At 44.0% G+C, this 22,509-nt stretch overlaps 1 pseudogene; it reads left to right on the top strand.

The window, feature by feature from the left end:
- Nucleotides 1–22,183, top strand: part of LOC101031012 (uncharacterized) — a 70,882-nt pseudogene extending 48,699 nt beyond the window's left edge.
- The last annotated feature ends 326 nt before the right edge of the window (nucleotides 22,184–22,509 follow it).

Here is a 22,509-nt window from a genome sequence, read left to right as displayed (position 1 = left end):
AGGTCAAGGCTGCAGTGAGCTGTGACTGCACCACTGCACTCCAGCCTGGGTGACAGAGGGAGACCTTGTCTCAAAAAAAAAAAAAAAAAAAAAAGGATGTATTGAGATGTTCAATAACTCCTGCTTTCTGGCAGCATTCAATCCATAGCAAAGCTCTGTTTCTGGAAACCCTCCACCAAATCACCTAACACAAGACCCAATCCACTGAGACCTTCCTAACTTCTTCTTACAGAGACACCCCACAGTTCCCATGGGCATGCATTCTTCCTCTCTGTAACAAGTAAACAAGCCCAGTATACGCCTCTGCAGGTATATTTCAGGGAGGCTTCTGGCTGGAGGGCTGCCTTAGACAGTGTGAGCTGCTGTAACAGAACACCGTACACTGGCTGACTTGAACAAGGGACATTTATTTCTTACAGTTCTGGAGGATGGAACCAGAGATCAGGTGGTCAGCATGGTTGGGTTCTTTGTGAGGGTGCTCTTCCTAGCATGCAGATAACCACATTCTTGCTGTATCCTTACATGGAGACAAAGGGAGGCAGGGAGGGAGGGAGAGAGAGACAGAGAGAGAGAGAGAGAGAGAGAGAGAGAGAGAGAGCGAGTGAGCGAGCACATGCACTAGCTCTCTGGTATCTCTTCTTATAAGGGTACTAATCCCATCATGAGGGCCCTTATGACCTACTTACTTCCTAAGGCCCTGATATGGTTTGTATATTTGTCCCAGACCCAATCTCATGTTGAATTATAATCTCCAGTTAGTAATGGAAGTGGGGCCTGGTGGGAGGTGACTTGATCATGGGGTGGATTTCTCGTGAATGGTTTGGCATCATCCCCTTGGTGCTGTCCTCATGATAATGAGTGAGCTCTCATGAGATCTGGATGTTTAAAAGCACATGGTGCCCCTTTCTTTCTGTCTTGCTTCTGCTCTGGCCATATGACATGCCCGCTTCCCCTTTGCCTTCCATCATGACTATAAGCTTCCTGAGGCGTCCCTAGAAGCTGAGGAGATGACAGCATCATGCTTCCTGTATAGCTTGTAGAACTGTGAGCCAAGTAAACCTCTTTTCTTTATAAATTACCCAGTCTTAGGTATTTGATAGCCATTCGAAAACGGCCTAATACAGGCCCCATATTCAAATATCACACTAGAATTAAGTTCTCAATATATGAATTTTGGGGTGACATAAACATGTGGTTCATAACAAGGTTGTTCATAGAGTGCTTTATTTCCAAACTGGATAATTTTTGTATTTTTAGTAGAGACAGGGTTGCATCATGTTGGGCAGGCTGGTCTCGAACTCCTGACCTGAGATGATCTATATCCACCTTGGCCTCCCCAAGTGCTGGGATTACAGGCATGAGCGATCATGCCTGGCCAGAAGGTGCTCTTTAGATATTTGTTCTTTACATATCTATTACAGGAGATACAAGGACCTCAGATCCTGCAACCAGCAAGTTCCTTCTGTATCTAGCATCTGTTATTCCAGCTTTAAGTTGGGCCATTCTTAAAGGTGATAGTGGAGAACTGGCCATTTTCCCTTCCCATCTCTGTGAGTAAATAGAGGGAAAGCACAGGTGTGCTCTGGGTTTGTTTTTCTACCATCCCGTGGCTAGAATCTGCAGCAAGGTCTGAGACTGGAGTGTGCAGCTGGCGGTGGCAATGAAAGGTTCTTTTGTGCTTGTTTTTCTGTGGCTAATTCTGGCAGCAGAAAAGGCAGGAGATACTGGCAGATGGAGTGCGGGAGATGCCAGTGGAGAGAAATACCTGGAGAAAAGCTCCATATAAGGGAATCTGGGTCCCTTTATCCAAAGCAAACTCCATGGAATTACAAGGTCTTGGAGCTGCCGGAGAAGTGAGGGACATTGGAAAAGCTGCACAGATAGGCCTGGATCATCTGTTAAGCTCCCATTGTTTCCTAGGTCATTTTGCTTTCCATAGTGCACAAAGCCCTATTTCAAGATCCAAGGCTGGATCACCTCCATAGCATCCCTGATAGCTGATCATTCTTTTTTAACTTGATTGCCCTCAGAGGTGGGGCACTCATTGCCTCACCTGGGTCAGGGGAGCCAAGGCAATGCCTTCCTGCTTAAATATCACCATGTGTAGAAATGACACCTGCGAGGTTGTAGTGAGCTGAGATCACGCCATTGCACTCCAGCCTGGGTGAAAGAGTGAGACTCTGTCTCAAAAAAAAAAAAAAAAAAAAGAAAAGAAAAGGAAAAAGAAATGACACCTGCATTTTGATGAAGAGCATACAGAAAAGTATGTGTCTTTTCCATGTACCTTTTCTAAATGCCAGGTTCCTATTAGAGGTGAGTGCACAGATGGCAAGATTTGGATCTGTTTCCTTCGGCTGTGTTTCTTTTTCTTTCTTTCTTTCTTTTTTTTTAAATTTTGTCTATAGAATTTTCTGGAGAAACTTCTAAATTTTCCTGGCATTCTTGGGTTCTCTCCTCAAGACTCCAATCAGGCTCCTGCGACTCCACTGAGACCTCACTTGTCAGTGCCACGTGGCCTCCATGTTGCCAACTCCGAGGGTCAGCCCTGCTATTACTTTACTTTTCACCTCAGCAGTAGTCATCACAATTGATCACTCCTGCATTCTTAAAACACTTTCTTTGCAGAGGTTGGTTAATGGGAATAAACATACAGTTAGATATAAGGAATAAGTTCTAATGTTTGATTACAGAGTAGGGTGACAAAAGTTAATAACAATGTCTTGTAGGTTTCAAAATAGCTAGAAGAGAGGACTCACAATGTTCCTAACACAGAAATGATAAATACTCTACAACCATCTGATCTTTGACAAACCTCACAAAAACAAGCAATGGGGAAAGGATTCTCTATTTAATAAATGGTGTTGGGAAAACTGGCTAGCCGTGTGCAGAAAGCAGAAACTGGACCCCTTTCTGACACCTTACACTAAAATTAACTCCAGATGGATTAAAGACTTAAACATAACACCTAACACCATAAAAACCCTAGAAGAAAATCTAGACAAAACCATTCAGGACATAGGCACAGGCAAGGGCTTCATGACCAAAACACCAAAAGCATTGGCAACAAAAGCCAAAATAGACAAATGGGACCTAATTAAACTCCAGAGCTTCTGCACAGCAAAAGAAATAACCATTAGAATGAACCAGCAACCAACAGAATGGGAAAAAATTTTTGCAATCTACCCATCTGACAAAGGGCTGATATCCAGAATCTACAAAGAACTAAAGCAGATTTACAAGAAAAAAAGAAACAAGCCCATTAAAAAGTGGGCAAAGGATGTCAACAGACACTTTACAAAAGAAGACATATATGAGGCTAACAAACACGAAAAAATGCTCATTTTCACTGGTCATTAGAGAAATGCAAATCAAAACTACATTGAGATACCACCTCACATCAGTTAGAATGGCAATCACTAAAAAACTGGAGACAACAGATGCTGGAGACGATATAGAGAAATAGGAACAGTTTTACACTGTTGGTGGGAGTGTGAATTAGTTCAAAAATTGTGGAAGACAGTGTGGCGATTCCTCAGGGACCTAGAAATAGAAATTCCATTTGACCCAGCAATCCCATTACTGGGTATATATCCAAAGGATTATAAATCATTCTACTATAAAGACATATGCACACGAATGTTCATTGCAGCACTGTTCACAATAGCAAAGACCTGGAACCAACCCAAATGCCCATTGATGATAGACTGGACGGAGAAAATGTGGCACATATACACCGTGGAATACTATGCAGCCACAAAAAATGATGAGTTTGTGTCCTTTGTAGGGACGTGAATGAACCTGGAAACCATCATTCTCAGCAAACCGACACAAGAACAGAAAATCAAACACCGCATGTTCTCACTCATAGGCAGGCATTGAACAATGAGAACACATGGACACGGGGAGGGGAGCATCACACCCTGAGGTCTGTGAGGAGGAACTAGGGGGGGGATAGCAGGGGGTGGGGAGGTGGGGAGGGATCACATGGGAAGAAATGCCAGCTATAGGTGATGGGGAGGAAGGCAGCAAACCACACTGCCATGTACATACCTATGTGCCAATCTTGCATGTTCTTCACGTGTATCCCCAAACCTAAAACACAATAAAATATATATATTAAAAAAAAGAAATGATAAATACTCAATGTAGTGACAACCCAAATACCCTGACTTGATCATTACATGCTATGCATGTAACAAAATATCATATGCACCCCATAAATATGTACAAATGCTATATATCAATTAAAAAACACACTTTCTTCTCTTGGTGTTGGTGTTCACTCACTGTCTTGGCTTTCCTCCTGTTCACTGGCAGCTACTTTGTAATTTACTTTCCTCCCTTCTCCTACTCTTTGTTTTTGCTGTGCTCTGCCCCAGACATAGCATCAGCCCTTTGTTTATTGATCCCTGATTTCTCTAGGTAAGGAATGGCACTTAGTGACCACAGTCTGAGTGCTGGGGATGCTTGTTGTTTCTGGGATGGACATTGTTTCTCATCTTTTTATTGGCTAGAACCAGTAACTTGAAACATTTTCTTTTTGTTTTTTGAAGATAAAATATATCTTGATTTGATACTGAGACCTCCAATTCAAATTCAGGACTAGTAGGTTTTTACTTAGTGTATTCAATTTTATAGCAGTGTCTTTTTTCTTCTATACCAAAATTCCTGATTCCACCTAAAACTAACACAGGCACTCATTTGCTTTATCTCATAATGCATACAGAATGTTCTCAGGAAAACAATAGTAACATATCATATCATATCATATATCATTGTTATTATATGTGATTAACAAAAACAATGTAAGACTTTTTGCAGCTTTTTTTTGGTTCTGAATTCATATCTTACTAGGGATTTACAGTCAAATATTAGATTTAAAGTCACTGGAATAATTTTTAGGAAATGATATAAAAATTATAATGTTTAAAAGTCAAATTTATACAGTCTATTTGGTAGAATCTAGTTTCTGTGCTTCCCCTTTCAAGTATTTTCTCCCTCTCTTGGTAACCATTTTTATAATTTTTGATTTATTCTTTCCATTAAAAATGTGTTCATATTCTACCTCTTTCTTAGATAAATGTCATCATAATATAGACATTTTTCTCTACTTTGCATTTTTATTTAATAATATATCCTGATGATCACTCTATATGACTAAGTAGAGATGTTCCACATTCCTTTAACAGCCAGGAAGTGGACGGCATTATGCCAATGCACAGGATTAATTTAATCCAACAACTGTATAGGTGATTCCCAGCCTTTGCCATTACAGATGATATTACAGAGAATAGATTCATTTCCCCCCACAATCTTTTTTTTTTTTTTTTGGTGTTTTTGGTAGTGTATTTTTTGAATAGATTTTTGGAAGTAGGATTACTCTATTTTGCAGATTTGTCCACACAACCTCATGTTGAGATTTGATCCTCAAAGTTGGAGATGGAGTCTAATGGGAAGTGTTTGAGTAATGGGAATGGATTCCTGACAAATAGGTAAATGCCCGCTCTTGGTGAAGAGTGGTAAGTGAGTTCTCTATTAGTTCCTGTGAGAGCTGGTTGTTTAGAAGAGCCTGGCACCCCGTCTCTGTCTTGCCTCTTCCCTTGCCATGTAGTCTCTGCACACACCAACTCCTTTCACATTCTGCTATGAGTGGAAGCAGCCTGAGGCTCTCACCGGAAGCAAATGCGGGTGCCATGCTTCTTGTACAACCTGCAGAACTGTGAGCCAAATAAACCTCTTTTCTTTATAAATTACCCAGCCCCAGCATTCCTTTGTAGCAATTCAAAATGACTAAGACAGGGACTGATGAGTCAGTGGCCAAATGGCTATGTAAATTTGCTATATATTGCTAAATTCTCCCTCATGGGAGTGGTACAATTTTACATTCCTACCAATAATAGCTGAGTTCTGTTTCCTCCCAACCTATAGCAATAGGTTGTGAAACTTTGGGGTGTTTGCCAACTGGATAGGGGTAGAAGTCCCTTAACCAGCCTTTGCTCCTGCCTGACACTCTGTTCTGTCCATGGCAGGCAGATAACTCTTTGGTAATATCAACAAGATCATATCATTCTCCTGCCTAAAACTCCGATCGCTTCCAATGTCAAAGTCCAGCCTTTTGACCTCATCTTGTTTCTCTCCCCCTGGTCCCCTCTGTGCTGGCCATGCTGGCCTTCCATCTTCTCCTTTAATCACTGGGGTCATCCCTTTATTAGACCTTGGCAATTTCTGTTCTTTCTGCTTAGAGCAATTCCCTATCTTTACGTTGCTAGGACTTCTCATATTCACATCCCAGCTTTTCTTTCCTGACTGAGAACCCTTTCCCAACCAAGCATCTTGGTCACTCTTTACCACTTTGTCCTAGCTTTCTGGACTGAATTTTTTTTTCAGACAAAGCCTCTCTTTGTTGCCCTGGCTGAAGTGCACTGGCATGATCTCGGTTCACTATAACCTCCACCTCCCCGGTTCAAGTGATTCTCCTGCCTCAGCCTCCTGAGTAGCTGAGATTACAAGTGCACACCACCACACCTGGCTACTTTTTGTGTTTTTAATAGAGACAAGTTTTTGCCATGTTGGCCCAGCTATTCTCAAACTCCTGACCTCAGGTGATCCACCTGCCTTGGCCTCCCAAAGTGCTGGAATTATAGCATGGGCCACTGCGTCTAGCCCTTGGACTGAAATTTTATTTTTTTATATTGCTCAATTGGAATCTCCTTGAGAGCACTGTCCTTCCCTGCCTTTTCATCCAGGACTTTGCTGTGCCTGACACATAGTAGGTGATGAATACATACTTATTTAATGAGTGAATGAATTAATAGCAAATATTTTCCCTGTGAAATGATCCTCATGCTCATTCTCTATTTCCCTCAATGGAGGGCAGCTCCTTCGAGACAAGACCACCTTCTTTTTCTTTTGTATTTTAAAATAACCTCTTTCTCTTGGACATATGAAAAACATATTCACTGTATACAACCTGATGAGTTTAGAGGTCAGTACTCATCCATGGAATCATGACAACCATCAGTGTAATAAACAGTTACATCACCTCCAAAGGTTTCTCCTTTCTTATTTATGGTAAGAACACATACCCTGGCTGGGTGTGGTGGCTCACACCAGTGGTGGTAATCCCACCACTCTGGGGGGCCAAGGCAGGCAGATTACAAGGTCAGGAGATTGAGATCATCCTGGCTAACATGGTGAAACCCTGTCTTTACTAAAAATACAAAAAATTAGCTGGGCATGGTGGCACACTTCTATAGTCCCAGCTACCGGGGGTGCTGAGGCAGGAAAATCACTTGAACCTGGGAGATAGAGGTTGCAGTGAGCCGAGATTTCACCACTGCACTCCAGTCTGGGTGACAGAGTGAACTCCATCTCAAAAAAAAAAAAAAAACACACACCCTCAGCTCTATGCTCTTATTAAATACACAATACGGTATTATTAAATCCTCTTCAAATGCACAATACAGTATTGTTAGCTGCAGGCATGATGCTGAGCTCTAGGACTAATCCGTCTTGTATAACTAAAACTCTGCAGGACAGGACTACCTTTTGTTCATCTCTGTACCTTCAGCCGCTCCTCATCCTGCACATAATAGGACTCATGGAGGCAAATCCAGGTTTTCACGGGTCCCGTGGCTTATACAATTTGGAGGGCATTCCTTAAGGAAAGTAACGTAGAATTACAAATATCAAATTCGGTGGAAGGCCTTGGAAGAAGCCTACTTCCGTGAGGGCCCCTGGAGCTGAAGCCTCATTAGCTTGGGGGAACATCCATCTCTAGCGCTCATTAAATGTCTGTAGAACAAATGAATGAGTCAAAGGTAGACTTTATTTTTTATTTTTGAGACTGAGTCTTGCTGCCACGCAGCCTAGAGTTTAATGGCACAATCTCGGCTCACTGCAACACCCGCCTCCGGGGTTTAAGCGATTCTCCAGCCCTATAGGTGTGCACCACCATGCCCGGCTAATTTTTGTATTTTCAGTAGAGATAGGGTTTCACCATGTTGGCTGAGCTGGTCTCGAACTCCTGACGTCAAGTGATCTACCCGCCTTGGCCTCCCAAAGTGCTGGGATTACAGGCATGAGCCACCTCATTTGGCCAAAGGTAGACTTTAAATGTCTGATTGTCCTGGATTCATTTTTGGTGAGTAGAAACACAAAGGAAACTGTAGCAACAGGCCAGGATGACCTGCTCTGTTTTATTCTCACACATAATTAGGATATTTTATATCTTAATTTAAGGCAGCTTCAATCTTAGGTTTGTCTCTAATAGGAAAGAAAATAATCAAGTGTAGTGGCAGGTCACTGAGGCCACTTTATCAGACAGCAGCTGTGCTGGAATTTCTGCTCCGAATTCTCCTTTCTTTGCTAACTGTACATCTGTTTCCTGTGGGAGAATCCTCCTCCTCTTCTTTTAATCCTTGTGACTCGGGTGGGGCAGATTGAGGTTTCAGGCCAGCGCTTGCACCTGTCAATCCCTAGCTCTGGATTTAATTAACAGTCACCTTCATGTACTGTGTACTATATGCTAGTCACTACTGCAAACATTTTATAAATGCATTTTTTTTTGAGATGGAGTTTCACTTTTGGTGCCCAGGATGGAGTGCAATGGCGCGGTCTTGGCTCACTGCAACTGCTGCCTCCTGGGTTCAAGCGATTCTCCTGCCTCCGTCTCCTGAGTAGCTGGGATTACAGGCATGCACCACCACGCCTGACTAATTATATATTTTTAGTAGATATGAGGTTTCTCCATGTTGCTCACTCTGTGGTCAAGTTCAGCTCTCAAACATCCTGGGTTTTGGTGTTTATGTTTATTTTTAGCAGGGGAATGTTATAGTAAAGGAAGGGGAGAGCTATTAATGAACATATTATTCAATAATAGAAGATAATAAGCAGTTACTCTAATAGTATTATGAGCCTGTCAATTGAAGTTTGTGCTGTGATTCAAGCTCACCGTTTGAAGTCTTCTAAAGTAGGAGCCCAGATTTTCAAGTACAATTAAAGAAAATGAACAATTGTCTAAAAGGGGTAAAATTAACATCCCTTCCTTGGCCTTCTCAAGAGCTTTCTGATTATATGTCTTTCCTAGTTTTCATTGAGGCAATTGAGGCTAGGGGAATGAGACAGTTTTCATCCAAGAATGAAAAGCTTCCACAAATTAATTCTCAGTATTCAAACAGGCCAGATGGTGAGCAGGAACATTTCTTGAATGCATTCCAAGCCACAAGATGTGTTTACCTGTATCCTGTCTGATCCTTTCAGTGACCCTGTGAGGCAGATATTATTATGCTCATTTTGCAGATGGGGTTCACTGAGGCCCAGGGAGTTGAAGTGACTCGTCCTAAGCAGGCAGAGCCAGTTCAGGGAGGTGCCTTAGCCCTAACTCTAACCTGCCTGCTGAGGACCAGACTAGGTGAGGGCTGACAAGGATTTCAGATACCTGCTTTGAAAAGGGCCAACCTGTGGAAAATGTCTCCTACCTGCCCTTTCTTTTTCTTTTTCTTTTTTTTTGAGATGGAGTTTCACTCTTGTTGCCCAGGCTGGAGTGCAATGGTGTGATCTCTGTTCACTGCAGCCTCTGCCTCCCGGGTTCAAGTGATTCTCCTCTCTCAGCCTCCTGACTAGCTGGGCTTACAGGCATGCACCACCACACCAGGCTAATTTTGGATTATTAGTAGAGACAGGGTTTCTCCGTGTCGGTCAGGTTGGTCTCAAACTCCCAACCTCAGTAATCCACCTGCCTCAGCCTCCCAAAGTGCTAGGATTAAAGGAGAGAGCCACCGCGCCCCGCTACCTGCCCTTTCTTAATGGCCCTAGGGCACAGTGTGATGGGTTTAGATGTGGCGTCCATACAGTGGGCTTCTGAGCCCTGACTCCACCTTGCCTTGTTCCTCTATGTTTCTCAGCCAGTTTCCACTTGTTTGGAGCAACTGGGCTAGAAATCAGAGTTTGCAAAGGCTGTTGGCATCCCATTAATGGAGCGTGAGCTGCTTCTACTTGGTAAATAGTTACACACTTATGTTTACAGTTATCTTCTATTTATGACTAACAGGACTGGCTTTCCAATTAGGGTAGAGATGTACCATTTCATTTTACAATAGACACACTTAAGCCTTTTATGATTGTGTAGATCTAGAAAATACCTAAATAGATACTAGAGGTAGTGGCAGATGTAATAACAGTGCAAAGGTTTATTGAGTGCTTACTCTGGGCTAGGCATGATTTTAAGCATTTTTTATTCATAAACTCATTAAATTCTCACAGTCACTGCAGTTAGTTCCATTATTAACCCCATTTTACACTTGAGCAAAAGGAGGCACAGAGATATCAATATCTTTCCCAGGCTGCATGACTATGACTAGTGGAGTCAGATTTGACTCAGACCCCTGACTCCAGAATCTGTGCTCCTAAGTGATTAGGCGTGTGGGGTAATGAACAACTGGTATTTGAGGAGTGCTGACCTGGGTGGTGTCTATGGTGGGTGACCAACTAGCCCTGCTTTGCCTAGGACTTTCTTGGTTTTATACCTGAAAGTCCTGAGCCCAGGGAAACCCCTCAGTCCCAGGAACACTGGGAGAATGGGTGGCTCTATCTGTGTTTTCTTCAATCTCTTCTGAGATTGTAGCACCGTGTATGCCAGTGACAGGAGCCAAGCAGATTTAACCAACCCAAACATGCCAGATCTGTAGGGATTGTGAGGAGTAAATATACACATAGCTTAACTACCTACATAACATCCAGAAACTCTTGCTTAAAAATAACAGTAAAGAGGCTGATTTGCTGTGTACGTAACCAACAGTGACACTTTCCCCATCAGTATAAATAACAGAGTGAAAATATCCTGTATCTCTGTATATAGCAGAATGAAAGTGTCATGTACAGACATACTAAATCCTGGCACACTGGCATATATCACTCAGAATCAAAGAGACCCTACTGGCACATCTGAAATAACAGTGATGTTAATGAGAGTGATGATGATGATGGATGCCCTGTGTTCAGCACCCACTTGGTCCCAGCACAGTATTATCTTTTGTTTTGTTTTTTTTCGAGACAGGGTCTTGCTCTGTCACCCAGGCTGGAGTGCAGTGGCACAATCACGGCTCACTGCACCCTCAACTTTCCAGGCTCAGATGATCCTCCCACCTCAGCCTCCAGAATACCTGGGATGACAGGCATGCACCACCATACCTGGCAATTTTTTTGTATTTTTAGCAGGGACAAGGCTCACTATGTTCCTCAGGCTGGTCTCAAACTCCTGGACTCAAGTGATCTGCCCTCCTTGGCCTCCCAAAGTGCTGGAATTTCAGGTATGAGCCACCATACCCGGCCTACATGTACTATCTTAATGAATCCTCACACAACCCTTGTGAGGTAGTAGTATTATTATCATCTCCATTTTATTTTAATGAATTAATTTTTTTTTGAGACGAAGTTTCGTTCTTGTTGCCCAGGCTGGAGTGCAGTGCTGTGATCTCGGCTCACTGTAACCTCTGCCTCTCAGGTTCAAGCTATTTTCTTGCCTCAGCCTCCTGAGTAGCTGGGATTACAGGTGAATGCCACCACACCTGGCCAAGTTTTACACTTTTAATAGAGATGGGGTTTTGCCATGTTGGCCAGGCTGGTCTTGAATGCCTGACCTCAGGTGATCCGCTTCCCTCAGCCTCCCAAAGTGCTGGGATACAGGTGTGAGCCACTGTGCCCAGCCAATCATGTCCATTTTACACAGGAGGAAATGAATGCACAGAAAGATTTAAGAAATTGCCAAGTCTGCACAGCTACAAAGTGATGAAGCAGAAGTTCCTAATCCAGGCAGCCTTTCTAAAGGACTGGTGCTGTTAACCCTGGGAAATGACACATCCTATTGGTGAGCAAGAGAGAGAATAGTAGGAATTGAAGTCAGAAAGGTAAAGGCATCTGTATGCCACAAAGTCCCCCAAATTGTCATATCAACCTCACTCCTCTGAATCACGTTACCAAAACATCAAGGGTTTGGTCCAGGTCCCATTGCTTGCTGCACAGAGAGCCAGTCACCAAGATGAGTACTGCCAGGGACGAAGGCCAAGGAGACAGGAGATCAGTCTCAAGTCTGACTCCCCGACCAACTAAAATGATGTGATTATTTTATAGAGTGGGGAAGGTGGGAAAAGGAGAATGAGGAAGGAGTAAGGAAGCAATCAAGATGGGTGAGGGGTCTGGCGTCTTGTTGTCTGGATATGGTGAGTTATACCATTTCCATGGAACAATTGGGCTAGTTTCACAAGCATGTTTGAATGAACTCCTCTCTGCACCTTTGCGTTGTTGCCAATACCTGTTAGGATAAAACTTAACATGTTTTGCCAAGCGGGTGAGTAAATAATGGTGCCTTCTCTTTCTAATTACATTCTTGCATCTTTCTTGATCTTTCCTGGCCATCTGTATTTCCTTTCCTCGCCCAAGGTCTCCCTCAGGCATGGTATATTGCACCTATGTACGTTACACAGAAGAAAGCATGACATTTCTGTTCATGCCCCTCAGGGCGTGGGATAAAGCAAAGTGATCCCAGGCTTTTTATTCTAACATGGGTGGAGACTCCCTCATGCCTGCAGTAGCTGTAAATTCTCTCCTTTCTTTTCCCACTGAAGAAATCTAACCAGAATGCAATGAATGAAAGTGACGTTTCATAGGAATAACCTTGCATCTACTCATACACATATTTGCCACATTTGGCATTTTATGATTAGCAACAGATTCGTTGCTAATATACCTCACAACTACCCACAACACACCACAACTTGGCTGAGAATTGTTAGAAGAACAGGGGCAGTGGCGGGGGTGGGGTTTGGGGGGTGGGGGCGGTGGGGAGAGTTGAATAAGAGAGAGAGAGAGAGTGACAGCAAGCAGAATTTCATTGCTCTTTTCAGCCATCAGGTTGCTGCTGGGTACGAGCTATTTCCACCTCCTATCAACCTGCCCCTAGAGATTCTGTTCAGGTGCCTGTAGAACCTTCCCTTTGCTGCCAGTTGGATCCCCTTTGTGGAAGATCTCCCTACAAAGGTCTCCTGGATTTGGGCCCCAAGAAAGCATTTGCCAGCTGCTAAGAATCTTGGGCCCTAGACCATGGCCATGGGCACGTTGGGTTTTGCAGGCCTACTGGCTGGGTACTTAATTGCTGTTTTAATTTTTCTGAGATGAAGTCTCACTCTGTCATTCAGGCTAGAGTGCAGTGGTATGATCTCAGCTCATGGCAAGCTCTGTCTCCTGGGTTCCAGCGACTCTCCTGCCTCAGCCTCCCAAGTAGCTGGGCTTATAGGTGCACACCACCATGCCCGCCTAGTTTTTATATTTTTATTAGAGATGGGGTTTCACCATGTTTGTCTCTAACTTCTGACTTCAAGTGATCTGCCTGCCTTGGCCTCCTAAAGTGCTGGGATTATAGATGTAAGCCACCACGCCTGGCCTATTTATTTATTTTTAAAGACAACATCTCACTCTGTCATGCAGGCTGAAGTGCAGTGGTGCAATCACAGCTCACTGCAGCCTTGAACTCCTGGGCTGAAGCCATCCTCCTGACTCACCCTCCCAAGTAGCTGGGACTACAGGTGTGTACTACCACAACCAGCTGGGCTGGGTGCTCTCAATAGACTCTACTGCAGAATCTCCAGAGCAAGGAGGGGCTATTGTCTCCTCTATACACAAGAGGAAGTGAAGGGTCACAGCTGTGGTGACCTGCTGACCTGCTGTCACCACGTTGAGGTGTCCCCCACCGGCCCTGCAGTATTACATCTAAATTCTAACTTCTGTACCTGCGAACATGGCCTTATTAAGAAATAAGGTCATATTTTTTTTTTTTAAAGAAGGAACCAATCCTGCTGAAACCCTGATATCAGACTTCTGGCCTCCAGAACTGAAAGTGAGTAAATTTCTATATATATATATTTTTTCCTTTTCTTGAGATGGAATCTTGCTCTGTCACCAGGCTGGAGTGCAGTGGTGCGATCTTGGCTCACCGTAACCTCTACCTCCCAGGTTCAAGAGATTCTCCTGCCTCAGCCTCCTGAGTAGCTAGGACTACAGGCATGTGCCACCACGCCTGGCTAATTTTTGGTATTTTAATAGAGAGAGTTTCACCATGTTGATCAGGATGGTCTTGATCTCTTGATCTGCCTGCCTTAGCCTCCCAAAGTGCTGGGATTGCAAGCGTAAGCCACCGCACTCAGCCAATTTCTATTGTTTTAAGGCACTCAGTTTGTGGTCCTTTAGGATGGCAGTCCTAGGAAACGAATGTACCTGCCCAAGGTCATAGACCTGTGTGTGCCATGAAGATACCCGACGCAGGCCACCTGACCTCAGTAACCTGTTTCTTTTCATGATCCCTGTTAGGAGAACATAAACACAGCCTCCGATTTGGAGGTTTAGCAGGAAGCTTGAAAGAGTTTTGAGGGCTTTCCTGATTTTTGGCTTTTCAATTGTGTCTACAGTGGGCCTTGCTAACCCAGTTGTCCTTCTGAGAGCGTGGGCAGACAGGTACAGCTCTCGCCTGCTAACACATTGTTCTGAGGTCCTTAATGGATTCAATCAAAGAAGGAATGGATATTTATTGAATCTGTGCCTGACTCAAGGCCGGGAAGAGTTGTCAGTGGCTCAGTGGGAGAACGGAGGCGCACCATAGCCTCTGGGCTAAGGGTGTCCCACACCTTTGGTGTCAGGGACAGAGTTTGGGAGCAGGTGGGGCTGAAACAGCTTGGAGGAGGCAGCAGGGAGCTGGGAGACTCTTAGCCCTGCCCAGCTGCATGGGCTAATCGGTAGTAAAATGATATCCAGGTCTCCCTCTCTAGCCACACAGAGTCATCTCTGCAAATTTTTAATGCAGTGGTGGTGTCTGAACATTTCCAGAAGCATTAAATAATTCCTAAAGGGCAAAATAACTTCCAAAAGATGTCACCTGTAATAATAACCTCTTCACTCTTTTAAATGGTCGGGTTCCAGTTTGTGTCTATCCAGGCAGATCATAGAAAAAAATGCAAAGTTATACACTCCATGCCCCCCAGTATGACACTATTTGCAAGACCTTGTGCTAGGGTTTTAGGGGGCAGAAATAGGTGTCACAGAGGAAAAACTCTCAGGGAATGACAGCCAACTCAGCAAGGATCTGGGGAGCACAGGCATGGAAAATATTTTTTTAAATCTAACAATCACCATGTTATCAATTATGATTTTATTCCTGAGGTCCATTTTATAACAAAATGCGGTAACTGATCAGGAACACAAAAGAAAGCAGACTGACAACATTGCTTTCCTTCCCTGGTGACTCACCCAGGGCCAGAGAAGTCATCCTGCATTCTATCTTTAAGAAGTCCTTTGAGTTGTGCTCAAAATTAGGGTCACCTCTCTGGAAAATATCAGTGTCATTTTGACATTCATGAGTGCCACAAACGTTTATGAATGGCAAGTGCTGGGGGTGGTGTGGTTTCCATGGTGATGGGAGAAGCCAAGGCTAGGCTGAAGGCTCTGGGTTGTGGGAAGTGGGCAAGGAACACGTGTTTTTTTTTTTTTCTCTTTGAGACAGAGTCTCACTCTGTTGCCCAGGCTGGAGTGCAGTGGTGTGATCTCGGCTCACTTTAACCTTTGCCTCTAGGTTGAAGTGATTCTCCTGCTTCAGCCTCCCAAGTAGCTGGGACTACAGGCATCTGTCATCACGCTCCGGCTAAATTTTTGTATTTTTAGTGGAGACGGGTTAGCCAGGATGGTCTCCATCTCTTGATCTCGTGATCCGCCTGCCTCAGCCTTCCAGTGCTGTGATTACAGGTGTAAGCCACTGCACCTGGCCATGGTTTGGTTTTTTACCTTGGGAGTTGAGTCTTACTTGCAGTGAGAATGGACCTGAAAGCATGTGGGGGTGTGGGGTCTTCATTCCAGGTGATGTGAGTAAGCGGTTCTTTTGTCCTCAGCAGCTCATGTCATAAGCCCTTATACATGAATATGTGTGTAGACGTGTTTGCATGTCTCTGTGTAAGTGTGTTTGTTTGTGTATGTATGCGTGTGTGTGTATACATGTTTCTGTGTGCCTCTGACTGTATGGGTATGTATGTCTATGTAGGTGTGTGTATGTTTGTGTATGTGTTTATAGATATGTTAATACACATATGTGTGCACATCTGTGTATATGCATACGTGTATGTGTGTGCCTGAACATGTATGTGGATCGCTGTGTTTATGTATGATGTGTATGTGCATGTACATGCATATTTTTCTTGTATGTTTGTATCTGTGTATGCATGTCTGTTGTTATGTGTCTATGTGTGTGAATATATAGTATGTGTAAATACATGTTTATTTGTGTATCTATGTGTCTATGTGCCTGTGTGTTTGCACATGTGCTGTTTCTTGTGTGTGTGTGTGTGTGTGTGTGTGTGCGTGTGTGTGCCTGCATGTTGCTTGTAACTTCAGCGGGAGTGAGGATGAGATGTGACTTCCAAGGGGAGAATGTGAGTCTGGGTTGGGTCAATAAATTAGAAAAGAGTGTGATGATGAAATGATGTTTCCTGACCAGGTTAAGACCCAGGTACCACCCTTGGAGGGTAAAGCTCCAGCCACAACGTGGAGAGCACCTAGAAGGTGGAAATTCTGCAAATCATGTAGGTCAGATGCGATTCCCTTCTCAAGCTTTCCCTTCTCAAGCTGACTTTCTCTCCCTTTCTCCCATTCCTCTCCTTCCAGCTTTCTGGTAACATCCCATATGCTGGGGGCTTTTCCCTGCTTTCCTCCTACTAAGACATGGGCACGTCACCCATGACTGGCCATAGGAAATCCCAATTCCTCTGGCCAAAATGATTGGTTCAACAAAAGCATGTTACCTGTCCCACCCACCCCCAGACAAATTGGAACCCTTCCCATCATGGGAGAGCTGCTTTCGGTTAACTGGTATAATCAGCTGTGAAGATGATGTGTGAGCCTTGAGCTGTCAGGGCCATTTTCTAGGTGAGAAGGATTTATCTGTGAACACAACCAAGACTGAAGAAATAAGAACAAAGGAAAGGTGAGATAGTGTCCTGATGATTTATTTCATGTGTTTCCCTAGATCCAGGCTTGCCTGAACTCAGATGCACTATTATATCATGTCAGATGCAGAACGGTAGAATAAACTCAGGTGCTCATACGAGCAAAGAGGAGGCTTGGGGGTTTGTGTGTGTGTGTGTGTGTGTGTGTGATGTGCCTGGGAGAAGGCACACAGCTTGCAAATGCATATTTAACAGACATTATACAGCAGTGTCACAGATTCAGACTGGAGAACTCCAGAGGGCAGAACCAGAATTCAAGGGCTGGAGGACCCACGAGGAAAATTTTGACTTTTCCTAAGAAAGAGATTTCTGACAAAGTGCCTCAAAGTAGAAGAGTTACCTCAAGACAGCGAGTCCCTCATCAGCTCCCCAATAACTGGAAGATACCAAGTGGAGAAGAGAGTCATGGATGATGTATCAGTCAAAACTCTTCTGGAAACTTTTAGTATTTTGAGTAATCTCCAAATTGTGCTCAATAGTGGTTTTACTAGTTTACACTCCCGCCAACAGTGTACAAGGGTTCTCTTTTCTCCACATCCTCACCAGCATTTGTTATTGCCTGTCTTTTGGATATAAGCCATTTTACGTGGGGTGAGATGATAGCTCATGGCAAGAGTACTAGTCCATTTTCACACTGCCAATAAAGACATTACTGAGACTGGGTAATTTACAAAGACAGAAAGGTTTAATGAACTCACAGTTCCATGTGGCTGGGGAGGCCTCACAATCATGGTGGAAGGCAAAAGACACATCTTCCATGGAGGCAGACAAGACACTGGGAACCAAGCGAACGAGGAAACCCCTTGTAAAACCTTGTGTGACTTATTCACTACCATGAGAACAGTATGGGGAAAACTGTACCCATGATCCAATTATCCCCCATCAGGTCCCTCCTACAACATGTGGGAATTATGGGAGCTACAATTCAAGATGAGATTTGGCTGGGGACACGGCCAACCCAAATCATCAAGGGAGGAAATGTGTTGGTTTATGTAGTCAGGATGAATTCTCAGATAGTTTGCAGAATTGAAGGAGGCAAAGTAGCAACCATAGCTCTTGGGGTTGGAACAGGAGACTGCCTGCTCCTCTCTGCCTGGCTCCATCTTCTGCTTTGTCCATGTGGTGGAGAAAATGGCCACTACTGCATCTGATTTCACATCCTCCTTCACAACCCTGACTACAAGAGAACGTTGCAGGAGAGGACACTGAGTGGCTCTGCTTGGATCATACGTTCACCCCTGGAGCGATCACTGAGTATGATTGGCCAGGTATGGCTGGGTCACAAGTCCATCCCAATATTTGGTAGTAGAAATTACTAGAAGTTACTAGAAGAAGGGGAATGGAGAAAAATATCTGGGCTTCTGAAGACATTAGTCACCATGGTCCACTATGGTTGGTGTGAGATGGATTCAACATAAAGTGGGAAGATGTCTGTATCACTTCTAAGGTACTTTGACACACAGTAGGGATGTTAAAAACACTTGTTGAAGGAATGTGTGAATATTCATTGCTGTGTCACTGTTTTGTGATTTTAGTGTGTCTTGCTAATATCTTGCAGTTGACTTTGCCATGGTAAGGTTTTTCTCTGACCAGCGCAGGAGCTCTTTGGCTTGTGTGCCGTGGGAGGGACATCTTGAGGTGGCCTTTGGCTACTGGCCACCTCACTCCATGCCTCTCAAATAAGGCACCTTTCAAGAAAGACATTTCCATGTTAGGACACTGTGGATAGTAATTTAGACTAGCCAGGTGGTGATTAAATCATTCTTCCTTATTCTCATGATTCCCTGAGCTATCTGCCATCCCTTCCTTCCCAAGTGTTCTAATTAGTCAAAGTTATATGAGAACAAAATTATAATGAGGAATATTCTTGGGGAGGGGAAGCACTAACGGAGTTCCTTGGAACTCTTGAATGAGGTTAGCAGAGTTAAAACAACTATTCAGAAAGTGGAGATAACTGTAAAAACATTTGATCAAGTTTGGTGGAGCAGGTTGCCTTTTGAAGGTTTCATATTTTGAAGAAAATGCTAGTTTCCATAGAATCCCAGGCTCTCTGCTCTGTTCTCTATGCTTCATGTCATAGCCTGAGTAGTCCTATTAAAGCACTCCTTGCTCAGAAACTTGTAATTGTTCCTCATTGCCCACATCAGGGACGGCAAGTCTAGGCTAAGTGTGCTGTTATCCCCCATTTCTACATTCAAGGCAGACATCACTAACCAATTACAGCAAGCCTCAAACTCCTTCTCTCCTTACTGCTTCTCCCCATAGCTAGCTATCAACTAGGGTAGATCACAGGAGGGAACCTATGTGCCTTCCTAGTTCCACAGTGTCAAGGGTCAGGCTGCTCAGCCCCGCATTTGATGCTTTTCAGAGCCTGTCTCTTTACTTCTTCCAATAACTTTTCTGTTTCAGCCAGCTCCCTCAACTCTCATATGCTCATTCCTGACTGAACTTTTGAACAATTTTCTCAGTTGATAGGGAAGTAGTTAAGCATATAGTTTTTGGAATCAAATTCCATGGGTTCTGGAAAAGTCAAAATAAAAATATAGTGATGAATTTCTTAATTTAATGTTTTATTTTGAAAGAAATAATTGTAGTTTGCGGCATGCACACAGACTGGATACACTTTGGTACATCTGAAGAACAAAGAGAAAATTGGAGGTTTTATGGCAAAGAGAAATGTTACGTATTGCTCTTTGAGAATGTTCATTGGCTTCAAAAGTTTCTGGGGAGCTGGCAAGCTTGATTGGTGGGCAATGGGAGTAGATGAAATTAGTCCTAAATTTGCAGCACTTTATCTCAGCAGCTATAGATAAAACTGGTCTCAGATTACAACAGGCAGTCTCAGCAGCTGGACTTGAAGAGAAAAACATTCTTGCAGCAATATTATTTATCCTGAGTGCCTGTCCCCTGCTGACTTCTCAACTCTCTTTTAGTTGGGTGTGATAAGAATGATCAAGTTCATATGATCAACATTCCCCGTTCAATTCCTGCTCTGCCACCTTTGAGTTGGGCAGCTTTGAGTAAAGCAGCTAATTATGGAGCCTCACCTTCCTGATCTGCAATTTACAGATGATAATAATATCTATTTCCAGAGTTAATGTGTGGGCAAAGCCAGATCCATGAAAAGTCTCTAGCACATTTTAAGTCCTGAGTGAGTTTTATATACTAAAGTGGTATTGCAATGTCTATTATAGCGGTTTTGTATCTGACACTCATTTGTATCTATTAGACATCTGTCCATTGATTCCACTATCTGTCCATATTATTCCCTGTCTGTCCCTTGTACTCCCCCATTGCTTTTAAGATACAGCTAAGTATCTGCCCTTTCCTGTTTTCTAGCATTTCAGAGCCCACCATGTTGGTCAACCCCAAGGGGGCAACTTCACCTGCTTTTCTGAAGCTATCCTCCAGGGGCACCATTCCCACAAGGTGAGAGGTGGCACCCCTGGAGTCATGGCACCTGGTGTCCTGTTTCTCCAGTTACACAGGGGCCAAATTTGCCTTCTGCAGGAGACTGAATGCTCCTGAGAGCAGAGACAATGTCTTAGTCACCACTGTGTGCCTGACACACTCTAGGTGCTCAATCCATGTGGGAGGAATGAATGGAGAATAGGAAAGGGCTGAGATACCATCTGATCTTTCTCAGAAATTGAGGCAGTGTTGGTGGTCAGTGATGGGGTAAGATATTGAAAATCACAGGGATGACTAATGCAATATATTTAGTCAGATAGAAAACTCCACACCCCCTTTCCCTCCACCTCTGTCCAAGAGGGCTCTGAACAGCCCAATAGTGGCCTAATGGCTTCCTTTAGCATCCTCTATGGTCAGCTCAGCAGGATACAACAGGGTTTCTCTGCCTCTGGACTAGTGTGTCTTGGGCCACATAGTTACTTGTGGCAGGGGCTGTCCTGTGCACTGTGGGATGTTGAGCAGTGTCCTTGGCCTCTACCCACCAGATGCTTGTAGCAACATCTCTCCCACCCCCCGGTCATGACAAACAAACATTTCTCGGGACATTGCTGGCTACTTCCTGGAGGACAACACTGTCCCAGTGAAGAACCACTGAGATATTAAACAATTGGACCTGCAGGTTCCCGGCTAGGTGACAGCCATCTGCAAGCAAGGCCAAAGATGGGAAAAGTGAGCCTGTCATTTTACCTATCTTTAATTTAGCATTTTGAGGCTTGGCATGGGGGCAGCAGGGATGGATAGCCTTCCAATGACCTACCCAAAATCTTAAGGCGTGAAACTGGACCTTGGCTGATATGGACAAAGGCTAATTTTTCGTTTGCTTGTTTGTTATTAGCTGAAGAGTGACTTGGTTGCCTTGGAAAGGGGTTTCTGGGATTCTGGAGATGGTGCAGTATGGTGAAGCTTCTGTCTTTGGGTCAGGTTGACCTCCAGGGCACTGGCTTGTCACGGGGTCTGCAGATCTCTCAAGAGTCTTCTTTTCTTCATTTTCTTACTTGATTAAGAGCTTTGTGGGATCCACTAGAGCCAGATATTCTAGGAAGGCTTCTCTGGCACCTATCCTCTCAAGCTAGGTTGGGGTCATTCTGTGATTCCATATCCCTTTCCTGCACACCACTTTATTCCATCATAGTCCCTAATGTATAGCGGTCTACCTGGCTACTTGTCAATCTCTGCCATATGGCCATGACCTCTATGTCTCACTTATGTTTGCTCCCCCAATGTGTAGCATAAGGGCCTGACACATAGTAGGTGGTCAACTTTCAATTTCTTACTGGGGCCAACTAAGCTCTTTGCCAGGCACAGTGGAAATCAAACAAATTGTAGTCTCCAGCTCACGGAGCAGAGTTTCATGTGTCAGCGTCCTGAGCCTAGCCTCATCTCTCTCCTGGAATCTGTAGAAGACTCTGGGAGTCTGATGTCCCCCAGGCCAGGAAACAGAACCATTGAGTCAAAGGATATCAGATTTCTTCTTGGATCCTTGTACAACTTTGTGAAGCAGGACATATGATGAACACACTTGTTTCATCATTGAGGAAACTGAGACCCAGAGAGCTTAAATGACCTGCTCAGAGTCACACAGTGAATTGGCAGCAGAGTGTGGGTGAATCCAGGACTTTCAACTCTTGATCCACTGCTTTCCTTAGGTTCTGGGTGTAGAGGACAACGTCTAGAGTTGAAATCATGGCTCTGGCGGGCCAGCTCTATGACCTTGGCCAAGTTACTTAAGTTTCCCAACTTTTGATTTCCTCATCTGTAAAATGGGCATAATTCTGAATGTCTGTGTAGGGTTATTCGGAAGCATCAGTGAAATGATCCACATAAAGAAAGCTCTTGATTGTAGATGGTAAAGTTCCCAGGACGCAGTTGCTGCTGCATATAAAACCCAAATATTCCTTTGCAGGGTGCAGTGCAGAACCCGAAGGGATCTATGATCTCGTGGCCAGAACAGCCTCCAGGAAGAAGATGCACAGCTTCCTGGGAACCGCCACAACCCTCC

Source organism: Saimiri boliviensis, chromosome 12 (assembly GCF_048565385.1).
Source record: "Saimiri boliviensis isolate mSaiBol1 chromosome 12, mSaiBol1.pri, whole genome shotgun sequence".
Lineage (NCBI taxonomy): Eukaryota > Metazoa > Chordata > Mammalia > Primates > Cebidae > Saimiri > Saimiri boliviensis.
Note: the sequence above shows the minus strand (reverse complement) of the source record. Positions and strands in the feature narration are given on the sequence as shown.